This window comes from Monodon monoceros, unplaced genomic scaffold (assembly GCF_005190385.1).
Source record: "Monodon monoceros isolate NGI ecotype Baffin Bay Population unplaced genomic scaffold, NGI_Narwhal_1 Super_Scaffold_22, whole genome shotgun sequence".
Lineage (NCBI taxonomy): Eukaryota > Metazoa > Chordata > Mammalia > Artiodactyla > Monodontidae > Monodon > Monodon monoceros.
This window is the reverse complement of record NW_021703779.1, coordinates 112,538,411-112,561,000: the sequence shown is the minus strand read 5'-3', so window position 1 is coordinate 112,561,000 and position 22,590 is coordinate 112,538,411. Positions and strand designations below refer to the sequence as shown.

General features: G+C 47.5%; 1 long non-coding RNA gene across 1 annotated transcript; it reads left to right on the top strand.

Moving 5' to 3' along the window:
* Positions 1-8,309: 8,309 nt before the first annotated feature.
* Positions 8,310-9,960, top strand: LOC114905654. The gene is made up of 2 exons (XR_003796310.1): positions 8,310-8,612; positions 9,360-9,960. It is a non-coding gene; the product is annotated as an uncharacterized LOC114905654 (long non-coding RNA).
* The last annotated feature ends 12,630 nt before the right edge of the window (positions 9,961-22,590 follow it).

The window sequence follows — 22,590 nt, the reverse complement described above, 5'->3', positions numbered from 1 at the left end:
ATTTTGTGTCTTTGAAAAGAGACTTGGAAATCAAAAGCAACAGCCATCAAGGACTTGCTAAGCTCCTCTTTGGCAGAAAGGAAAAATTTACTAATTCATTCTACTTTTTCCTGGTGAGATCATGGGGGTGGGAGAAGTTAAGATTTGACATTTTTTCCCAAAGTTCTAAGTTTTGCAAAGAACTATTTTTATCATAACTAATTTCATAAATTAAATAAAAATTACCAAAGGGCACTATCTTTTTTGTTTAATCGGACAGTAGGGCAAGTATTAGTCTATTATTACTGCTCACTACTAGCCTTTGCTTGAACCCTGAAAAAAAAATCTTTTACAAATAACACAGTAGAAGCTGCATAACACAATTCCAGTTGTTTTCTTTCTGTTAAATCTGTAACTCTATCCTGATTTTATCTCTCTGAAGACCTCTGGATATTTACAACGTAAGGAAAGTCTTGTTTCCCTAACTCTAGGCCTTTGTGAAAAACATAATCATAAAAGACGTTTCTAGTTAAAATGAAAATGCTGAGTTCTAGAAATTTTGTTTACAACGTAAAAAAGAATTTTCAATTCAACTCCTTTTCCTAGTATCTAGTTCCAAAGACTTATTCGAAATTGCTTTTCAGAAAACACTTTCCAAAAATTATTCCAAATACAGTACCTCGTTATGGGTAACTTCCTTGCGGAATATCTCCAGTCTAGGGCTAATGTATTTTTCTCAGCTGCGCCTTCAGAGCCTTCGAAGCTTTTGCTACACTCTCCTCCCATGGCTGACTATATTTCTTATCAAGGTAATTTCTGAATGTTCCATGGAGGAAAAAAATATGTGCTATTTTCCTGAAAATACACGCTTTGAAACAGAACTTCAGAAATGACAAAAACAGTGAATGGTGTCCACTTCATTTGGGGTTCCCCGGTTGCCCAGGGAGACGTTAACTCCCTGGCACCAGGGCTGGTGGGCTGTGGCCCGGTTCTAATGCCAGGCTGAGTTTCTAAGCTCTTCTTAGGGCAATTGCTGTTTTGTCAGGTTGGGAAGGGCCTACTGAAAGGAGAAGCCATTTGCAGAATCAGGGTTTGCTTCAGAAGTCCTAAGAAAACCTAAGGAAATCCTTGAGACATCACATTTGAAAAATATTTGAAGACTGTTCACTTGAGTAAATACTTAGCCTGCCCGCCCTCACTTTCTGGGGCCTGCAGCCATATTACTCACCCTCAAAGCATTCATCAATATTCAACTGGCTCTCTAATTCGCTGATGTAGCAAAAAGAGTTTAATAAAGGAAGCTGTTGCATTTTTTTTCTTTAGAGGACGTGCCACAGACTCGACTTTTATCTTATAGTACTGGAATCTTCTGCCCTTCTGCTAATCCAGGGAGGGAAATGCACACTTGCGCGCAGCTAGATCAACCCAAGCAAATTTACCCACGAAGCCGAGCTTTAAAAGCCCAGAAAAGTCTTTCACCCCAAGGACACTGGAGCTTTATAAATGATCTATCTGAGGATTTAGAAGCTTGTTCAGTCACGTCTGACAGCCTGACAAACTTTCAGCCCTGTCCACGAAGCGTTTTGAAGACTTTCAGAGGGAAATTATCATTTAGAAGTAACTTTTTACCGCCCACGGAAGCCGTACAAGTCACTGCAGCCTTAAAACCTTTCCTGAAAATCAAATCTTGGTCTGTAAAATCTTTTTGGTTAATTTTTCAAACCAGTTTTGCAGCCCCTGGAAGACTTACTCCCCCACCACCTCTAAAAAAAAAATAAAGAAGAAAAAGAAGAAAGAAAGAAAGGGGAAGGAAAGAAAGAAAGAAAAGAGGAAAACAGCCGCAGAAGCCAGCGACAGCAGCCGCGCAGCACTGGCGGCCTTGGGTCTGCGAGATCGCCCTGCAAAGAGAAATCCATCAGCGCTCCAGAAACATCACAGTGAAATGCATGCGAGAGTTAAGTAGCTCAAGAAACTCGAGCGCCGAGCACGGCGGAGTCCATGGTTTTCTTTATACTGATTTCGTGTGTGTGCTGCTATTTTCTTCCGGCACCTGATTTTTTTTTTTCCAGTGCCGCGCGCGATTCCCCACCACCCCGCGCGCAGGGCGCAGGGGACAGGCCGCGACAGCCTCCCTCGGGGAGCGCGGGGAACCCGGGCGGCGGCGGCAACGCCAGGCGCGCGGCTCCGCTTCCCGCGGCCCGTTGGTTTCCTCACCCGTCAGCGGCGCGGGCGGCCCTGCAGCGCTGAGCGGAGCTAGTCGGAGTCGGACCCGGGGTGGCTGAGAGCCGCCCGCGGAGCCCCCTGCCCCGGCCGGCGCGCTCCGCAGCTCCTCCGCCTCGCTGTGCGCCTGGCAGCCCACCTGCCCCGAGACCCCCGGGGCCTCTTCGGGCCTGCGTCCCGTGCCCGGGGCGCTGGCCGCTGCCGGCCAGCACCACCCATTGCCCTTCCCGTCCAGAACCCGCTCGGTCTGAGCCCTGCGTGCTCGCAGATTTGTCCCACCCGGGACAGGGAGAGAGAAGGAAGTCGCGCTCATTTTCTTAGACAGCGTTCAGGCGCTGTTTTTAAAAGGGGGGGGGTTTCTCACAAAGATTTTATTATGAAATTTTGCAAATAGACAGGAAAGTTGAAAGAACAGCACAACGAACGTCCGTTTACCCCCCACCTGGATGTAACAACACACTGCAACACTGCAACACTTGCTTCCTCTCTCTGGCACAATGTGTGCCTGTGTTAGCTGTATCGTTTGAAAACTGCAGCCGCGGTGACATTTCACCTCGCCACTCCAGCCTGCATCTTCTGAGAATAAGGGCATCCTCCTACTTACCTTCAATACCATTCTCACACCTAAGAAAACTGACTCTCCGTCCCTAACAGCCTGTAGCATTCCCAGTAAGGGCTCGTTTCCCTCCAGTTGCCCCGGTCAGTCTTACAATCAGTTTCCCTTCTTGGACTGGGACGTGTGCAGACAGTTGTTCCCTCCCTCCGGGCTCTGTCCCCCCAGCGGACGGCCTGCACGTACGGGGCCTGCCCCGGGGCCTCTCTCCCTGAGGGTTTGGCAGGGTGGAGAGGGCAGGGGAGTCCCGACGAGGCTGGCCTCAAACGCGTGGGAAGAGCGCTAAGCTCCTGCGGTCCGAGGCCCCGCTTTTCCTCCCCCAACCAAGTCAGGCACCCCCAGCAAGCACCGCGCCAGAGGCTTTGCGCAGCCACCTTGCTCCCTCCGGGCAGCTCAGAGGGCACTGCGGGGGAACCGGTGGGCGCGGGGTGGCGTCCGTCCTACGCGTCTGGGTGCGCTCTGCGCTACCCTGTGCCCGTGGCTTTGCCATTTCCCATTTTCTCTTTTTTTCTCCCTGAACCCCCGCTCTTCAGCTCTGTACCGGCTATACTGGGCGCCCTGTGCCCTTTTCGGCCCTTCCCGCCTGCGGGCCAAGGTCGTGGCGTCGAGCGCCTGCACCCCCTCATCCCCCACCTCTCTCCCGTTCCCCCACTCCCCCGCTCCCCCACTCCCCCTTTCCCTCCCCCTTTCCGCCCCCGGGCCGGGAGCGGCGCGGGGAAGGAGGGGCGGGGGCACCACGTGGCCACGCCCCCAGAGCCGGCTTTTTCTAGAGCAGCTGCAGGAGGCTCTCCGCCGGCCGCCCAGCTCGCCTCCCCGGGTGCGCATGGCTCCGGCCCCGCGCTCCGCTCCGCCTCCGCCACGCCGCTCCCCGAGCTTCGGCTGCAGCCAGCGCGGGAGCGCGCCCTCCGCGCCGCCACCCCGACCCCCGGCTCCCGGCTCCCGGCTCTCCGCGCCCGGCTTTCGGTCCCTGTGGCTCGGTGCCCGGCCCCTCACGCCCCGCGCCCTCGCCGTCCCCCAAGCCCCTGCTCTGCTCCCCGCCCGGGCCCCGCTCTCTCGCTGTTTCACCCCTCCGCACCCGCACATTCCTCCCTCTCTCTTTTGCTTGCTTGCTCGTTCGCTAGCTCTCAGACGCGGCGAAGCAGCTTCGCAGGGAAATCCCAGAAACCTTTGCAAAAAGCTGACAATGAAATTTAAGAAGTTCTTCGATTTCGGCGCCATTTTCGAGTGGATCGAGAGGTGACATGCGATTTTTTTAAAAAGGGACTTGTTGGCTGGCGTTTCTCCCTATAATAACGTTGGTTACGGCAGACTGAAAAAAAATCTGGTGACAATGCTGAAAAAGTTCTGTGTCGCTTTGGGGTTGTGAAGCACGTTTGGGGGTCGGGGTGTGGGCGAACAGACACATGAGTGCGGCCGGGAGAATTCTTAGGAAACGGGCTGAGAAAAGCTAACATGGAGGGGTGGGAAGAGAAAATCGAGTAAGGGGCAGTGACCGCCTGTCAGCCTCGCCAGGGTCGGGATCGACTGGTTTTGACAGACTGTAAATGGACTTTTTGTGGCTCTTAATTTGCAAGCAGTAAAATATGTCTTGGAAATAAATGTGTGATTAATTTTGCATTGTCTTTTCCCTATTAAAACTTTCAAGGTTATTTAGTTTTCCCTGTAGGAAACTTGACATTGGGAAAGTTGGCACGAATGCGCCGAGGGAAGGTACATCGTGTCTGTGGTGGGGGGGAGAAGGCATCTACAAAATTAAGACAAAACGTTGTAAAATATGAACAGAGGAAGAGGCGTATTCTTTGGCTCTTAAATGATCTGGCCAAACAGTTCAGTTCGGAAGGAGGGGTGTGGGGCTATGGGCAACTCAAAAGTATCGATTCTTTGTCTATTGTATCAGCGACTGACTCTCTTCTGGAGTGACAAGACGCCTCTTTGTAATCTCTTTTCGTAAGTAAATTTCAATCTAAGGGGAAATCCATAAACTAGGAGAGCAAGGTGGCTTTTTAGGAATGTAAATCGTTGTACTGTCACTGGGAGAAAAAAAAGGGGTTAAGTGAAAAGTACAAGTGAATTCGATTCCAGTGAGTTTGCAGAGCAATCTGAAAGGGACCTTCGCCTTTGACACCGTTGCTATTTCGAATGAACTTTTGTTTTTCTAAGTAGTCAATAAGGAAATGTTAAATTAGTGATGACTTTAACATCTGATGTGATGGTTCACATATTTGTGTGGAACATAAATATTTAATTGGGAGAAGGTTGTGGAGTTTTAAAGTATAACTGTACGTTTGCTAAACATGTTTTTGTTTTTGTTTTTTTCTTTTTAAGGGCAACCAAGGACGTTTATCTCCATTAATACCAAAAGTCAAAGTTGTTTGTGAATAGCGTAGCCAAAACAAGATGAAATTTAGAGACACTTAAATGTATGTGCCAATTTAGGAAGCGGGGTTATTATTAATAAATTAGTTTACAGTGACACAAGTAGTGCATTTGGTAACACTGGATCTCAGTCTGGTGTTATGAATTTTGTACTTAGTCTCATTGAATACTCTGCACATTTTATTAACTAATAAACAGGACACAGCATCCATTATACTGGTTTTGAAAAACCGATGTAACTTTTAAATGAACCAAACACTTAGCAGACGTGGATACTTTGAGTGTCTAATACTTGTATTGAAACGTATTTTAACTTTCAAAACCATTAGAGTTTTGTACCGGTTTTGTTGTTTTAACTTTTAGGTTTGTGATTGAGGGTTACAGGGTAGTAGTTTCTTCTATGCTTAATTGACTGTTTCCTTTAAACAGTATGGGGGAGGATGCATGTAACTTATTACTAATGTGTGTCCATTTTAAAAAGGAAAAAGTGGTATCTAATGAGTTAATCATTAAGGAGTATGCACAGTGCCGGCCATTTCAGGACGTGAAAGAGTTTCTGTGGAACTGCTTGAGACAAGAAGGAGTGATTTGAGGTCAAGTATTGAAACTTTTTGATTTATGTTTTGATAGGTGACGTTGAAAGGTATAAAATATTTATAAATACGTTTGAGTAATCAGTTTCATGTGTAAACATCCAGATATTTCATCTCGGGACAGTTATCTCTCATTCTTTAATACCTTTAAAAAGAACTCAAAGCAGGGTGTTTGCTGTAATAATGAAACACTGGCGAGTTAAAGAGGACGTCTGATGCTTCTGTGGATGGATCTATATTTCCCAGCTATCATATATGTTAAAATTAGCTGAAGCTGCCAGAGACATTTTGGTGATCTTCTCTAAGTCAATAAATGAAAAGTTATTTTTTTTAGTGGGGACATTGAGTGAGACTTAGTTATAATATACATCAGGTAGAAGTTTCACTAAGACTTTGAAGCTGGTAAGAGTGATCCAGATGTTGCCAAACTGCCTCAATTTATTTTCTTACTATTCTTACCTTCAGAGGTAAGATTCTTTCCCACCCTAATTCCTCTCTCTCAGCCCTTGACTTTTCACCGCTACACTTTTCCAAGATTCATCCTCTGGGGGGAAAAAAAATTGAGAGTCACATTTTTCACTACACCTGCCGATCCTGGAAATCAAACGGCGAAGTTCTAAAAAGTACGTCGATTTGGACTGACATTTTGCTTTATTCCTCGCCATTGGACGGGGCGGGACCAGGCTTCCTTCCAGTCACCTTGTCTTTCTCCATCTGCAGGTACCCCAGAGCGATCCCCCTTCGTTGACTCCGAGGGGATGCAGCAGCAATTCATGTTTTGAAGTGCTTTTAACGGTTCAAAACGTGAGGCGCTGCTATACCCCCTCGCGAGGAAGTAGGAAGGTGGGGTTCTGCTGGACGTGCGCTCCCGCGGGGCGCCTGCTCCCCAGGCCAGCTCTGGAGCAGGTAGGTGGGCGGGGGCTTGCGTCTCTCTTCCTCTCCCCTCTGCCCCCTTTCCCCACCCACGAGGCCCCGCCAGAGTCCGGGGAGGGCGCAACTGCATGCCAGGGGCTGGGGGTGGTCGGGGCCGTGCGCAGGCTATGCGAGCCGAGGAGGGACGCGGCGCCCCGCACTCAGCCGTGCCCTAGCAGCGGGAACAGTACTGCAGTGGGCGATCGGTGCTCTGGAGTATTGTTTCTGCTGCCCGGGCAAGGCTGGGACTCCTGCACGGGCCCACCCACTAGGTAAGTCCTAGTCCAGCGCCCGCCGTGTCCGCCCCAGCAGCGAGACCCGGGAGAGGCGCGTTTTTCCTCCGTCCAACCTTTGCCCGCCTTTGAATGTGTAAATAGGTGTGAAAAAGATACTGCATTTCAGCACTCCTTTCCCTGCCCGGGTAAAATTTAAACGATAGGGAAAAAATTCCTAGTGATTAACTAGAATACCACCCACAGGACAAAAAACGAAGAAAGAATACCTTCAAGACCCAACAACTAAATGGGGGGGGGCGGTTACTGGAAAAGGAGTAGCGGGGACCCCGGAAGGTGACCCTGCAAGCAGTCCCCAGGCCGCTCTGCGGTTCCTGGTAAATGGCTCGCGTCCTGCATGTGGAAAGGACGTTGGAGTCCAGAAAAGGTGAACGTTTCTGGCCCCTTCTCGACACCCTCTCCACCCTTCCTCCTGTCTGTGTTGGGGGGAGCTTCTGTCGAGATCGGGCGAGGCCCGGGGCCTGGTCCGCCGGTGAATCCCAGGCGGCGTGGAGAGGCACTGACCTGCCCGATCTGAGGCCTGCAGGGAGCGCGAGGACCCGAGGGGGTGGCTGTGGAATGAGGCTCTGCGTTTCAAGCTGCTGCTTGCCCTATCTTGCCCTATCTCCCAAAATCTGGTCCCAGAATTCTAGCCTGGAGGCGCCGCCCCAAGGCCACCTTGGTCGCCCGGGGGCCTCCCATAAGGGATTGCCCCGCTGGCAGGGCACTAGCTTGACAGCTCCTGAGAAAATGGCAGCACCTGAGCTGTCGACTCAGGGCCTCTTCCTGCCCCCCTGGACTCTGGACGCTATTGCTAATGACCTCGAAAGCCACCTCCATCTCTTCCTGGGGGGCCCGAGTCTACGCTAGGAGCTTCACAGCGGGCCTGGAAAAGAGAGGGCTCACTCTCTGGCTGACGTCGCACTTCGCCTGTAAAAATCACTTTAGGATTTTGGTTTGATCCGGCGCACGGGCAGGTCAAGGACTATTGGCAAAGACAGAGGGAGGAGTGGAATCTTTCCCACGCTTTCCGTCATCCTGAAAGAAACCAAGCACACGAAAACCCCTCTTGTCTGGACGGGCTGCCCGGAACTGGGCTTCCCAGTGGGGCCCCCGGAGGAGGTCGGCTTTGGGGAGCCCGGGGTTCCAGGCAGCCCGGAGACGGGGCTCAGGCTCCCGCCGCCCCCACGCGCACTCTCCCAGACTCCCTTGCGCCACGGCGGACGCGGGCGGGTCGGGGCCCTTCCGGCCGCCGCGAACCCTCGGGCTCCCGGGGCGCCGCTACCCGGCTGCCTGGGGCCAGTCCGGCTCCGCGCGGCCGCCGCCGCCGCCGCGCCGCCCCGCCCCACCCCGGCCGCGATCCCCGGACCGGGAAACCCGAGAGTTGGCTCCCGGCCGGCCCAGGGCCCCGCAGGCCAGCAATCCCGAGGCCTGAACGGCGAACAGGTTCCCGCACCCGCTGGCTTAGTGCTTGGGGTTGGGGAGGCACCTCGAGGCTGACCCCCTGCCTCTCACCAGCTCCCTTTTCTCCCTTTCTCCCCCCTCGGGACGGGTCCCCTCGAGCCAGAAGGAAGCCCGGCAGCAGCCAGCGCCCACCCTCCGGGAGGACCACGCCCGCGCCCGCCGGCTCCCTCCAGCGGGACGCAGGTGAGAGACCGCGAGGGGCGGAGGGCGGGAGCCGCGACCCTGATTGGGGGCGTTGCCTTCCAGATGCGCTGTGGCGCTTTGCCCCGGGCCCCCAAGAGGTATCGAGATTGAGGGCGTCCACGGGGCCCTCAGACTGCGTGGTGCCCCTTTTCTGACTTAAAGCAGTCATCTTTCACCATTATTCACACGGTCGAAGTTGCAGTTTGCCTAGATTTTTCTCCAAGGAGAGAAATGTGAATAAAGCAATATTTTAGCCAAACATTTCCGTGTCAATTAAGAAGATGGCAATTCGTTCCAGACTATAAATTCTCTGTAACAACTCTCTAAGGTATTCGTTCAAATTGTTTTTCAGCATTGCTAAATGTGCATCATAACGTGTGGGAGACTTGTGTAAGATGAATCCATTTATAGTCGACCGATCAATTGATCCGATGTTACCACCTTCAAGGAGGCACCTTTCCATTGTTTCCTCATCTTTTCCCAGCACATGTTATTTGTTAGGAAGCTGTGTGCACATGGCATTGTATTAAGTTTATTAGACAGGCGTGGCCCATAAACTAGGAAAAGTTAAGTCAAGCTCTAAATTTAAAATTCCGCATTTCTGTAAGTTGTGGGACAAGATATATAGGTTCCTTTTATAAGCTAGAACTGATCATAATTTAAAATATTTTAAGCACAGGGATATTTTTTGAAGGCATCCAGCATTTCCAGTTAGCAGTACTGACTTTTTTTTTTTTTTTTCCCCAGCAAAGGAACACTACATCAACACTCTTGGCCCGGATCTGGACACAGAAGACTCCTGTTTCAAGAAAATACAGTCATCTCTCAAATCCTGTAATTTATATGCATTCTAAACTCACTAGGTATTGAAAACCACCCAAGTGTCCCACACCATGGGGTAAAATATAATCAATCACTCAGTGTAATATTATACATCCTTTAAAAATGGTATTGGAAAATGGTTTATGATCAGTAAGTCAAAATAACTCTCTCCCACCGTTTCTTTCTCCCTGCTGCTCCCTGATACCCACGCTTCTTTGTTCCATTTGGCACGTAAACTTGTTTTTCCCGCCAAATGAGTCAGTCATGATGGGAACGTCAATTGATTTGAACAGATGTGTGTCAATGTTACTTGGGAAACTAGATGCCAATAACCAGGGCCACAAAAAAGGGCAGTGGTTGCAACTCTGTAAAAATTTACACGTGCATACAGACAATGACTAAAGTGGAACCCCAAATAGGAAAACAGTTGGATACACTCCAGTGCTTGGAGATTGAATGATTGTATGCTGCTTTTGATTTTCACTAATACAAGTAACTGTCCAATTAAAAAAGACCTACTAAGGACTCTGCAGTGCAAATTATTTTGCTGATTGTTTTAAAAGCACCATACCTATCAAATCATCAAGGCAGATGGGGCAGCAGGGGACTGGGTTTGTTCCCCCAATCCTGGACCATTATTAGGCTCAGGGCAACACTTGGAGAAAAGGTCATCCTACACAGGTGGGAGTTAACTTCTAGGCAGCTTTCCTGAGAGACGACACAAGATGAAAATAGAAATAGGTCCAAAAAGCATTTTTTGGAAGATCAATGAAAGTTTATTAATAGGAATTAAAGACTAGAGTCGGGGCTCTATCCAAGTTGGCATAAATTTTTAGAGATCTATTTTCCCATCAGCCTACAGTGTAACTTATCCTCATTACCCTAAAACTTGATACATGCCTTTGTATTTAGAATAATTACATTACTCTTAAAGGAAAAACGATCTATGCACCAATTATAGCAAATGTGTATCTCCCTGCCACCCTACACCCCAGTCATTCTACCCGTTAGTTACTGCTCAATAAATGAACAAAGATCTGTTAGCTCTTTCATAATATCTTACCTGTCTGCAGCCTTTACCTCCCTCCCCCCGCTCCAGGAGTGATCTCTTTGGCAAGTTCAAAAAGATGTAGACCCCTGTGGGGATTGTAAATTGAGCCATTAGGGAGGAGCCCTGAGCAGACTTCCATTTCAGGCATTGCTTGGCTTTGGAGCACTCTCCTTACACCAGTGAGCTCTAGAATCTGAGCAGCCGTGGGAGTTTGGGCGGTGGCCCTGGCTTGGCCGATGCTATTAGTCTGGGAGCTGAGAACAGAGCAGTGTCCTGTAGTCTTGAAGACTTTGAAGCGTGATTCTCCCAAAGCAGCTTCCTCACCTGTCCCCTAACCCCACCCTGACCTGCTCGCCAGACTCGACTGTTGCCCCAAGACCAGACTTTTTAAAGTCCCGGCCACAAAACCGCAATAGTCAGAAACATAATAATCCCAAAATCTTGCCTTTTTTTTAGGGTGCGTTTACATGCTTTGCCAAATGCTTTCATATTTTCTTTTTGCAACAACCCTGAGAGATAAATAGGATAAGACATCAAAAAAGCAATTGCCAACAAGAAAATGGGCTTCTGGAGGTTGAGGATTTGTCCTAGGCTAGTCTGGGGCCTCTTCCTCCAGACCTCGTGCTGTGCCGCTTCTGTCATTATCTGTTAATCAGAACCGAACACACAGTAGTGACTAGAGCAGGAAATGGAGTTGAATTTGTTTGGTTAGAAAAATTAGAGGTGAAACTCAGTCGTATGATGAGCTTTTGCCTACACCCTGGACACTTCCTGGGTGAGGCCCAAGACTGGCCCCAGGATGACTGAATAGTGACAGTAAATAACGCAGCTGTATACACGTAGGTGTGCACAAACCAAGAAAAGTGTTAATTAAAATCATTTAAAATCTCTGACCGTATTTGATACTTTCTAAAGATTCAACCAAATTAGTCTTAAGGAAACAGATGGAATGTCCAACCATAGGGGTTAACTTAATTTAGTCACTCACTCAATGGAACCTTTTTCATCAGCCATTACAAATAATAATTTTAAAGACTACGTCGAAACCTGGAAAACGCTTATGATACCATGTTTTACAAATCAGGGACATAAAATCATGTGGACACCACAGTTGACAAGCGGGTCTATATAGGAGCAGAAACTGGAAAGAACATCAAAGCAAACATACTTGTTGCTTAAGGTGGTGGGATTCGAGCTGAAGTTCTTTCTCTGCTTTTACAATGTGTCTTTTGTTATGCCATATTTTTTGTTACGTTGTCAAACATAATTCTCTGAAAAGTCTTTAGGGGTCACGGGCGATGCAGCAATTTTGGGTCAAGGATGCACAGACCTCAGACGTCTCGGGGATCATCATGTCACGAGATACCACTGTGCACTTGTGACAGATTGATAACTGAAAGGTCTGGGAGCCGCTCATCTTCACAGCAATACAACTGGTAAGTATTACAAGACCCACGGATGAAAAGATCGAAAAGTGGGCCCTAAGCAAGGAAGAAAGAGGTTGCTGTCGCGGAAGGAGGGGGATGAGTTGTACTTTAATAGTTTAATGGGGGGGGGGGTCAGACTTTGTGTCTTTAACTATCATTTAAGTTCTTTGTAATGAATTGAAATTCATTTAAGGCATAAGATTTTATATGCGTGCTAGAATGTTAAAGAATTTATGCTCAAGCACACAACTGGAAAAACATGAACCATAAACGCTACAGACACAGGGTCATCCTTAATATGTTGAGTCGATATCATGGTCAAGAAAAGGCATAAAAACTCCATGAACAAAAAGTCACAAAAAAATAATACATTAAAGATGCTCATTTCAGTATTTCTGGGTTTTTTTGGCCATGCCACACAGCTTGTGGGATCTTAGTTCCCTGACCAGGGATCGAACCCGCGCCCCCTGCATTGGAAGTGTGGAGTCTTAACCACTCAACCACCAGAGAAGTCACTCATTTAACTATTTTTAAGGGTATAAATTAGAAACATCCTGATGACCAATAACAAAGATTGGGTAAATAAAATATGGTGTCTCTAACATGTGACAAGAGAATATGCTCTGGCTGACGCATTTAGTGATAAAAGAAATGAGCAGATTTTTTTGCACTATTCCCATCCATGCAATCTGAGTATACAGGGAGCATTCTGCATGCAGTTTTGTTTCAATATACAGATAAACGGCTGCGAGGAAATATGTCAAAACTTTAACAGTGGTTATCTCTGAGTTGTGGTATAAAAAGCGATCAAAGAAAGATGCTAAACTATTTTTGCGATGTGTTCCTAATATGTAATCTAAATGTATTGGGAACATTTTGCATTCATAGTTTTGTATCAATAATGTGGAAAGAAGCTAGGAGGACGGATACCAAAAGTCTATTAAAGAAAGATGCTAAACTATTTTTGCGATGTGTTCCTAATATGCAGTATAAATATATTGGGAGCATTTTGCATGCATGGTTTTGTATCAATATACAGATAAAAAAGGCTGGTGGGAATAAACCAGAACTTGTATAATGGTTATCTGTGGGTTATGACATCATAAAGTGATAAAAGTAAGATACAAAATTATTTTTGCAATATGTTCCTGAATATGTAATATAAGTGTATTGGGAACATTTTGCATCCATAGTTTTGTATCAATATTTAGAGAAAAGCCTAGGAAGAAATATAGCAAAATTTAATAGTAGTTATGTTGGGGTTCTAGTATTATGGATGATATCTGTCTTTCTCTTTATACTTTTATGTATTTTCCAAGTAATACTTGTATAAACAACAAGATGCATTACTTTTATAGCGATAATAAAACTTATTTTATGTTTTTAAAGAGTTTGTACTTATTAAAAAAGAGAAAAAGCATGGTCCCCTGACCCAGGGATGGGGAAAGTCTTCCTATTTGGGTAGCAATGGGCCTAGAATACATTTTCCAACCTGTCTGGGCAAAACCTACACAGCTTTGGTTGGCTCCGTGGTGCAAATGTATGTTATCATTTACTCTTGGCAAAGGAAAGAGAAAGTATAATTTAAAAATATAACCATGACAGAGGAATAATAGTACTATTGCTAAACAAACTGCTATCTCCTGTCTAATCAAAGTAACACTTTAAGAAGTGTAGAAAGTTGAAACAGGCTGCTTTTCCTCCAGGAGCAATTGAGGTCGCGGGACTTGGATTGCCGCCCAGGGCCTCAAGACACGTTGGCCAGTTTGGGACATGCCTGAGTCAGGAAAACACCTTACAGAAAGTCTTATTCCACTTAGCTAACTTTTTGCAGATGCAGATAAACCCCCTGCATTTCCCACAACTCTGCTGCACTCCATAGCAACCCTGGTGGTGGAAAACACATGTGCCACTCGAATTTCAGCTTGCCCTGTTCCCTTAAGAGAGACAGAGGCATTTGGAGACACACCAAGCAGTTGCACTGATTAGAACAGAGACACTACCTCAGAAGAGGACTAGGGTCCCCCCCGATCCTTTTAGAAGCGCTCTGGGGAAGCTGTTTCCCCCCCCCAAAGAATCATTCACACCCTGTAGCAAGTCCATATTATTAAACATAACTTTTGAAATATGTCCATCATATTCCTTAAAGCAGAAGCTGCAGTTGTGAGGCAAAAATAGACTTTGAGAACGTTCCTCCAGTTTCCTGGTGCCATGACCCTTTTCTGCTTAAGGACAAATAATCATACAACCAAACGTGTCCTTTTGCAAAAATAGGCGTGCTCCTCTTTAATCTTTCATACGCATTTTTCTCTGCCGCATTCTAGCAATCTGAGCACATTTTCGGGGTGCCTAGCTCTGGGCTACTTACTTGTGGGGAGAGGAGAAGACGGGAGAGAAGCAGGTGAAGATGATGCTGATCCAAAGCACCCTTGAACACACGAATCCTGTCCTCTGTCTGCTACTGGGTACAGAGCTGGGGCTTTGACCTCCTTCTGAGCCAGGGCAGACCATACAGAAAATCTGCTTTGCTTAGCTGAATTATCCAGCATCTTCCTTTCGCCTAGGCTAGACCAAGAGCATGGAATAGGGGAAGGGTGTGGGAGGGTCCCCTTCCTCAATGGAAGCCTTCCTGTCCAGCTGAGGGGGCGGGGAGGCGGAGAAGGCGAGAGACAGAGAGAGAACCCTTAACATAAGCACTGACCATAAACTCATTTCATTTACCGGAGAAAAAAAGCTCCAGCCCAAAAGGGGCTGGGGGGCAGGGCAGGGGCCGGCGCAGAAGGAGCTGGGAGCTTCCCTTTGCTAACAGGGTCAGTGCAATCCCTCATTTTACAGAAGAGGAAACCGAGTTTCTGAGGGAGAGGAAATAACTTGTAGAGAGGTCGCGCAGAGAATTGGTGGCGACGTTAGAACTTGAACCTTCATCTTCAGGGCTCTTTCCACTGTAATACACCGCGTCTAAAGGACAGAGAGAGCGACCCAGGAAGCCGCTAGAAAGGATGTGGGGCTTGACGAGCACCTGCGAAGGTGGACGGGGCCAGAAGAGGCAGGCAAGGACATTCTAGGTAGGGGACAATGGCCGGCACAGGCAGGGGTGGATGAGCTGTGCCAATACAGGGGTCAGGAGGTAGGTCTGGAGGAAATTGCTAAGGTCAAGTATAGCTTCTCAGCGTGGGCTATGCAGACCCTAGAGGAGATAAAACAGTGTCCCACAGAATACATATGGCACAACTTCCTAGAGGACAAATTTGATTCAGTAGTGGGTCATTTAAAGCACTGTTTTTCTAAGACAAACACAGAGTCAAAAAGATAAAACTGAGATCTCAAAGTCATTTCAAGTTTGTTGCAGGCCCCTGTGGGCTGCCCCATGACTCCCACCCCAGTCTCATTAGGAGGATTTATGCACTCGTCTCTAGACCTTTGGCTGTTTGCTTTTCCTGCCAGTACGAGGGTCCTCGACTTCTGATAACAGCTGCCCTGCTCTCCCCAGCCAGTCACATGATTCTGGAAGAGCTGCCCATCACAGGAAACTGCTAGAGCCTCATGTCAGGCACATGGCCCAGGTCAGGCCAATCCCATAGTATCCCATGCCCTTTTCCACATGGATTACGCTCGCAAAAGCTCATGTGACCCCAGCCTAACCAATGAGAATACTTCTCTGATTCGGGGGCTGGGGGTTAATCCTGAAATAGTCTCTCTTGCAGTTTCTAAGCTTGGGGCTGTATGGGGCTATGCCCTCACCCACCCTGGTCTTGCATGTCCATCACTGGGAGGAAGTCCATCTTCAGCAGGAGAGAATGTGAACAGCATGCACACAGAAACACTTAGAAACACAGGAGGAAGGGGGTGGCAGTGGGAGGGGAGGGAGGCAAATGACCTAACTTAACTCCCTGATTCAAAGTCCAGAGCACGTATGGTCTGTTGCTTTTTTGTTAAGCAGGTTTCATTTGATTCATTCAACAAATACTTACTGAGAACCTTCTAGGTGCCAGGCACCATCCTAGGGTCTGGACATAGAGTGTTAAACAATGCTCTCGTGGAGCTTACATTCTAGATTGAGTTGTGCTTCTGTCACTTGCAGCTGAAACAGTGCTGCCTGCCAGATCGTGGAAGAATGTACATGCTAAGGATAAGGACCAGAGAGAGAGAGAATCTACACTATAAACAAGGGAGTCTGAAACTTCTTGAGCAGAGAACTCACGTGATCTTTCACAGAAGTCTAAATCTGAGGCAGGCCAGGCTGGAAGTGGTGACCATGAAAAGGCTGGAATGGCTGGGACTTCAATCTGCTCCATTTCTGAAATACTCTCATGAAGAGGACGTCATGGTTCCTGGGATGAAACACAACTTAGAAGGAAAATAAAGTGCTTCTGGGAAGTGCTCCAGGCCCAGCTCTTCTGGCACTCCCACCGCTCCCCGCCCCCATTGCTTGTGTGCTTCAGCCCTCCCTGGGCCGCTCCATTTTCCATTTACGTGGGGTACAGATGCCACTGACTGGGACATGGTAGCTGAAGGGAAGGCCCATAGGAGCTCCCGTCTAGGCTGCCCTCTCCCTGCCCCAACGCACCCACCTAAGACCCATCCCAAGTGCTTCCTTCCCCAGAAGACTCCCTTGACCGCACCCACCCACGTAGAACCTCCTTTGAGCTCTAGCCACTCTCATGTCCAGGCACTTTGCTCATAGTAGAGGTGGCTTTTTTTCAGGTGAGACTCCTGCAATTCAGTAGGAAGCTGCATGAGGACTCGCCTTCACCACCTCCCCTATGGAGACTAAACCTGTACCTGACACTGCAGAGGGGGTGCTCCACCCCAGCTGGTTGACGGGGCTGATTGTAGAGATGGCTCAGGGGTACGATGAGCAGAAGTCCTTTTCCTGGGACAGTCCTGGTTTCGGCCTATTTTATTGCCATAATTATCAGCAGCGTCCTCTCACTTTCAAAAGTATCTCGTGATAAAACACATTGTCACCTACTCATCTGGAGAGTACTGAAGGGGATACTGTCACAGCCAAGTTGAAAGAGCTCCTGATATAAGATGAAAATATTTATAAAATCAAAACCACATTATATTGCAAATTATATTGCAAATCTGTGCTCTGTCACTTGGAACGGAACATGCTCCTTGCAGAGCTCTGGAGAGTCTTGCCTGCTTGGCTGCATCTGGTTCCCACACTCGCTTGAACACATGAAGCATTAAAGCCATAGTTCAGCCTGTCACAAGATTCAGGTATTGCCTCCATTTATTTCATGCCATGGGTATGTAAAATAGCATTGTTACGCCCCACAAAGACTGGAAAGGCTCCCGAGCTCAGTCCAGAACCACAAAGAGTTCAAAGGCAATCATGAACGCACGGGAAGTCCAGCAGATGGGGCAAACTGCTGCTTGATGATTTTTTTCAGCTCTTAGCTTGTGAAAGTCTGCCTCCCAGGGGCAGCCAGAAGAGAAGAAAACAGCCTCATCCCATCACCCTCGCATCTTCCTCTCTACCTCTGTCTCCCCAGAGTTATGGCATCATCCTGCCACTGCTCCAGTTGGGAAGTTCCATCTGCTTACCATACTCACGGTCTTCGGAGTGGAGTGCCTACGAGACAAGCATTTCTCCCTTTGGTGGATAAAAGAGGGCTACAAATTCTTTTTTTTTTTTGAAACGTTTTATTTTATATTGGAGTATATTTGATTAACAGTGTTGTGTTAGTTTCCAACAAGGGCCACAAATTCTTTGACATTGCTCCCACTGGGATATGGGGTCTGTGTCCTCTCCCCTCAAATCTGGGCTGGCCTCAGTGCCTTGCTGCCCAGTGTGACAGAAGTGGCTTTGCAGCTTCCACCTGGGTCTCTTGGAGCCTTGTACTTCCACATACAAGTCCAGCTGCTCTGAGGACGTGGTGCTGGAGAAACCATGTGAAGAGATGCCGTGGACTCCAGTAAGGAGAGAAAGAGATGCCCAGGCAGCCCCTAACTGTTCCAGCCCCCAGCAGTTTGGATCATTCCAGCTGAGTCCCTGGATATCACAAGTCATCCCTGCCAAATTGCAGGTTCCTGAGCAAAATCAATGATTGTTGTTGTCTTAAGACACTACATTTTGGGGTGGTTTGTTATGTAGCAATCCATAAGCAGGGTACTCCCTCTTGCCAGTATTGATTTATCACTTCTTGGAGCATAAGTCTGATGCGCTATTAAGCTCTAGGACCAAAAGTGAGGATGGGGAAGGACCAAGGGGTGAAGGGGACCCTGTACTTCTGCACTCCTAGTTCCATAATGTGAGAGCAATACTGGGGGTAGGTGAGAGAATCGTTAGACAGTAAAGGGGATTTTTTTAAATTTAGTATTATGTGATTATTTTTAGTTTCCTTTTGTTATGGCAAGTGGAAATGGTTTTGTGTTTATCATAGTGAAATCAAATTATACTTAAAAAATAAATGTATGTCACACGCATTAGGATGACTACTATGGAAAAAAAACAGAAAATAACAAGTGTTGGCAAGGACATGGAGAAATTGGAACACTTGTGCATTTCTTGTAAAATGGTATAGCAGCTGTAGAAAACCACATGGCAGTTCCTCAAAAAATTATACATAAAATTACCATGTGATCCGGCAATCCCATTCCTGCATATATACACAAAAGAATTGAAAGCAGAGATTCAAATAGATATGTATACACCAGTCAGTGTTCATAGCAGCATTATTCACAGTAGCCAAAAGGTGGAAATAACCCAAATATCCATCTACAGATGTATGGATAAAGAAAATGTGATATATCCATACAATGGAATATTATTCAGCCTTAAAAAGGAAGGAATTTCTGATACATGCTACAACATGGATGAACCTTGAAGACATTATGCTAAGTGAAATACGCCAGACACAAAAGGGCAAATATCGTATGATTCCATTTATATGAGTTATATGCTTTTATGAGTAGTCAGACTCACAGAGACATTAATTCTGGTAGCTAGCTGCATTCTTCAAGGACCCGGCAGCAGAATGATCCACCGCTGAGTCATCCCAGTTTTATTGCCAGGGGCCCAGCAGCGGGGGAGCCCCTCTGGCTCAGCACCTCCCCAGAGGGTGCTTCCAGACCTCCAGTAAGAGACTAGACTCTTACAGGTCAGAAGAGTTAACCGCAGAGCATAGGTACTGCTGGGACATCCTGCAGACATGCAGGGCTTCCCACCTTCCCCAAGGACGGGGGGCGCAGGCACACTCTCGGGCAACGACTCCGGAGGACCACCCCTCCCTGCGGCCTCGTGGGTGGACCCATGCGCGTTACCCGGACCTGGGTTGGGGTCGGAGTCTGGGGGAGAAAGGTCAGGCCTCCCGGCTCCCCCCAGGGCCAACCACCTCGACCCAAGGCTGACCAGCTACCGCCCAAGGGTCTTTAAACCTCCGCTCCGGATGCGCTTAGGTACTTGGACGGGGGATGCGCGACAGGGGAGCCGGGGAGCCGAGAGGTCTGTACGCGACCACCCTCGGGACACAAACCTCGGCATGGCGCTGCCAACCTGTGAGCACGCATCCATGTGGAGGGGCAGCCTGGCACATGTGGGGCGTCTTGGTCCAAGTGGGTTGAGGAAGGCACCAATATGGGGGTGGGGGTGAATTCTAGAAGATCTGCTGTTGCTAACACGTGACACAGCTGGGGATGCGAGCTATTCGCCAAACCAAAATGGAAAGGATTAACCGAAAGTCTAAATGAATGAGAACTCCACCACCTTCGCCCCAACCTCCCTTCCACACTGAGCGTCCAGAATCCTGGCAACCTGGCTTATGACCCCAGGTAGGAGGTGGGATTTTACTCTATGTAGTAGACACCTCTGGTGCCTCTTGTCCCTTCTACCTAGGCCACCTTTGATTTCATCTGCACAAGTGCACCATTTTGTACAAGATCAGACTGACCTCATGCTGGCAGCGGCTGACCTTCAGGGAGCATTAGGTCTCTTTTTGCTTTCAGTTTCAAGGCCTTCTCTGATGCTGTGTGTGCTATGGTCTGAATGTTTGTGTCTCCACCCCAGAAAATTTATATGTTGTAACCTAACCCTTAAGGTGATAGTATTAGGAGGCGGGGCCTGATTAGGTCAGGGTGGGAGGTGATTAGGTCCTGAGGGTGGAGGCGTCCTCAGGAATGGGAGTAGTGCCTTCATGAAAGAGGCTAGCGAAAGACCCCTTGCCCCCTCTGCCAGCAGAGGACATAGTGAAAAGAGGCCAATGTATGAATCGGGAGGCAGGCGCCATGATCCTGCTCTTCCCAGCCCCCAGACTGTGAGCGATGCATGTCCTTTGTTGATAAGCCCCTCAGTCTGTGGTATTTTGCTATAGCAGCCCCAGTGGACTAGGACTCCGTAGGAGCCTACCAGGCTCACTTGTAAGAGCATCTTGTAATTGTGGTCAATTAACACCCCAGGGTTAATAAGACCCCAGGCTTAACCCTCACCTGACAGGGAGATGGGAGCTTGATTTTAAAGGCTGTAACTTCCTGCTCATCAGTGGTCAATTCTGGGAGGCCTCAAAGCTTCTAGGGAGGCCCTGGGTGGAATAAAACCCATGTTTCCCACAGGGGTGACCTCAATAACGCACGATTATATTGGCTTTTCCTCTTTCCCTGTGTCACTCTCTTAGCTCCCTCATTCCAACTTCCCAAGATCAACCCCCAAATAAATTACCTGCTCTCAAATCCTTTTCTCAGCCTCTACTTTTGAGGAAACGCAAATTAAGATACTCTCCATTTGGAGATGTCAGAATGAAATGTCTGTGTGCTGGTCCAATTTTCTTGAGTGAAGCCGGTGGGCAGGCCTGACCTAGGCCACAGAGCTTCCAGTCAGCGTGTTAGCATCTCATCCCTAAATCTGGATCAGGGCCCAGCATCAGGGTCCAGAGCTGGGACGAGAGTGAGGCAAGGGAAGTGCCCACCCTCTCCAGCTGACCCTGCACTTGCATGGGCCTGAGACGTGAGCACCTCCCTAAATGTTGCCCCCTAGGTGTCCTATTTGCCTCCCTGTAGTCCTGGCACTGGCCAAGACAGTAGTAAAAAGCCTTTAAGATTAAAACCAACAAATGGAAAAAAGAAACTCAAATAAAGGAAATAATGCATACAGCAGAAAAAAACTTTAAAAAATCCACAATATCCTCAGAGACATAATTTATGCATTCTTCAAGTAGAAAAAAAAGAGCAGTTAAAAAACAAGAAGAAGCTCTTGGAAATGAAAAGTTTAGGGCATCTCTCAGTGAGTAGAACAAAAAGGCAGAGTAGGAAAATAGGAAAGGAAAGAAAAAAAGAATATTAGAGGATTGTTCCAGGAGACAAATCATAGATGTTCTAGAAAGAGAGCCAGAAAAAAAAAAGTGGAGAGGATATTATCAAAGAAATAATACATGAAAATGCCCCGAACTGAAGGACATGAATTTCCCGTTTAGCAGAATACACTGTGTGCCCAGCATAGTGAATGGAAAAAGCCCACATCAAGGCACGTCATCATGAAAATCTCAAACACAAAGATAAAGAGAAGATTCTAGGAACTTCCAGGAGAAAAAAATAGATTACATGCAAAGGATCAGGAAACAGAATGGCTTTAGATGTTTCAAGAGAAATACAGGCAGCTAGAATACAGGAAGCAATTCCTTCAGTATTCTGAAGGAAAATTAAGATCCAACCTAGAATTCTCTATCCAGCCAAAGCAATAATTAAGCATCAGGATAGAATATAAACATTTTCAAACATGAAGGGTCTCAACAAATTCCTTCCTTTCTCAGGAAGCTGCTGGAGGCTATAAGCCACCAAAATGGGGAAGAGAGACTTCAGCTTCTGCAAATGGCAGGCTAGGTCATTTGGGCCAACACTCCTGCTGAAGACATCAAAGAAGGTGGACAACATAATTTTAAAATATCCTTAAGCATGAAACACTTAACAAGACAGAAAGTAGAGAGCCAAGATCCAGGAGAAATGAGACCAGCTCTTTGGGTCATTTTGGCTCAAAGAGACTTTTTCAATCGGGAAGAAGAAGCCAAGAGACCGAGTGCTTCCAGTGGCCTCCCAGGGACAGGGAACAAAAGTCAGAGTCCAGCGTCAGCCCAAGACGAAGACTCTGGTAAATCATCGCCTGCCTTGGGCTGGTATCCTGAAAAGCTGTAGCCTAGGAGTAAGGATGACTTGGAAATAAACCAGCTGTCACATGCATTGCAGTCTGCCTTCCATTCATCCGAGTAACCCATCCCCACAAACCACACACCTTGAAATTGGGTTAAGTATATTCCAGATAGCTAGCAGTCCCAGGCTCCTAGGGAAAACAAATCTTCTTTAAAGGAATATAACAATATCCTAGGCTTCAAATTATGTCTTTAGTTTAAAATCTAATGCCCAACAAATAATCAAACACATAAAGATTTAAGACACTATGAGCAAGAACCAGTAGAAATGACAGCCAATAGAAAGCAGAAGAACTCCCAATACCAGAATTTTCAAGCTTGATTGTAAAACAGTGATGCACATTTTGTTCAAAGGGAAAACACCAAGCTTCACAATTGTGGCAGGAAACTGAAAACCATAAAACAAGGCACAGCAGATTTTTTAAAAAAAAAGAAGGAGAAGGAGAAGAAGAAGAAGAAGAGGAAGGAGAAGAAGGAGAAGGAGAAGAAGGAGGAGAAGAGGAAGAAGAAGAAGAAGGAGGAGGGGGAGGGGGAGG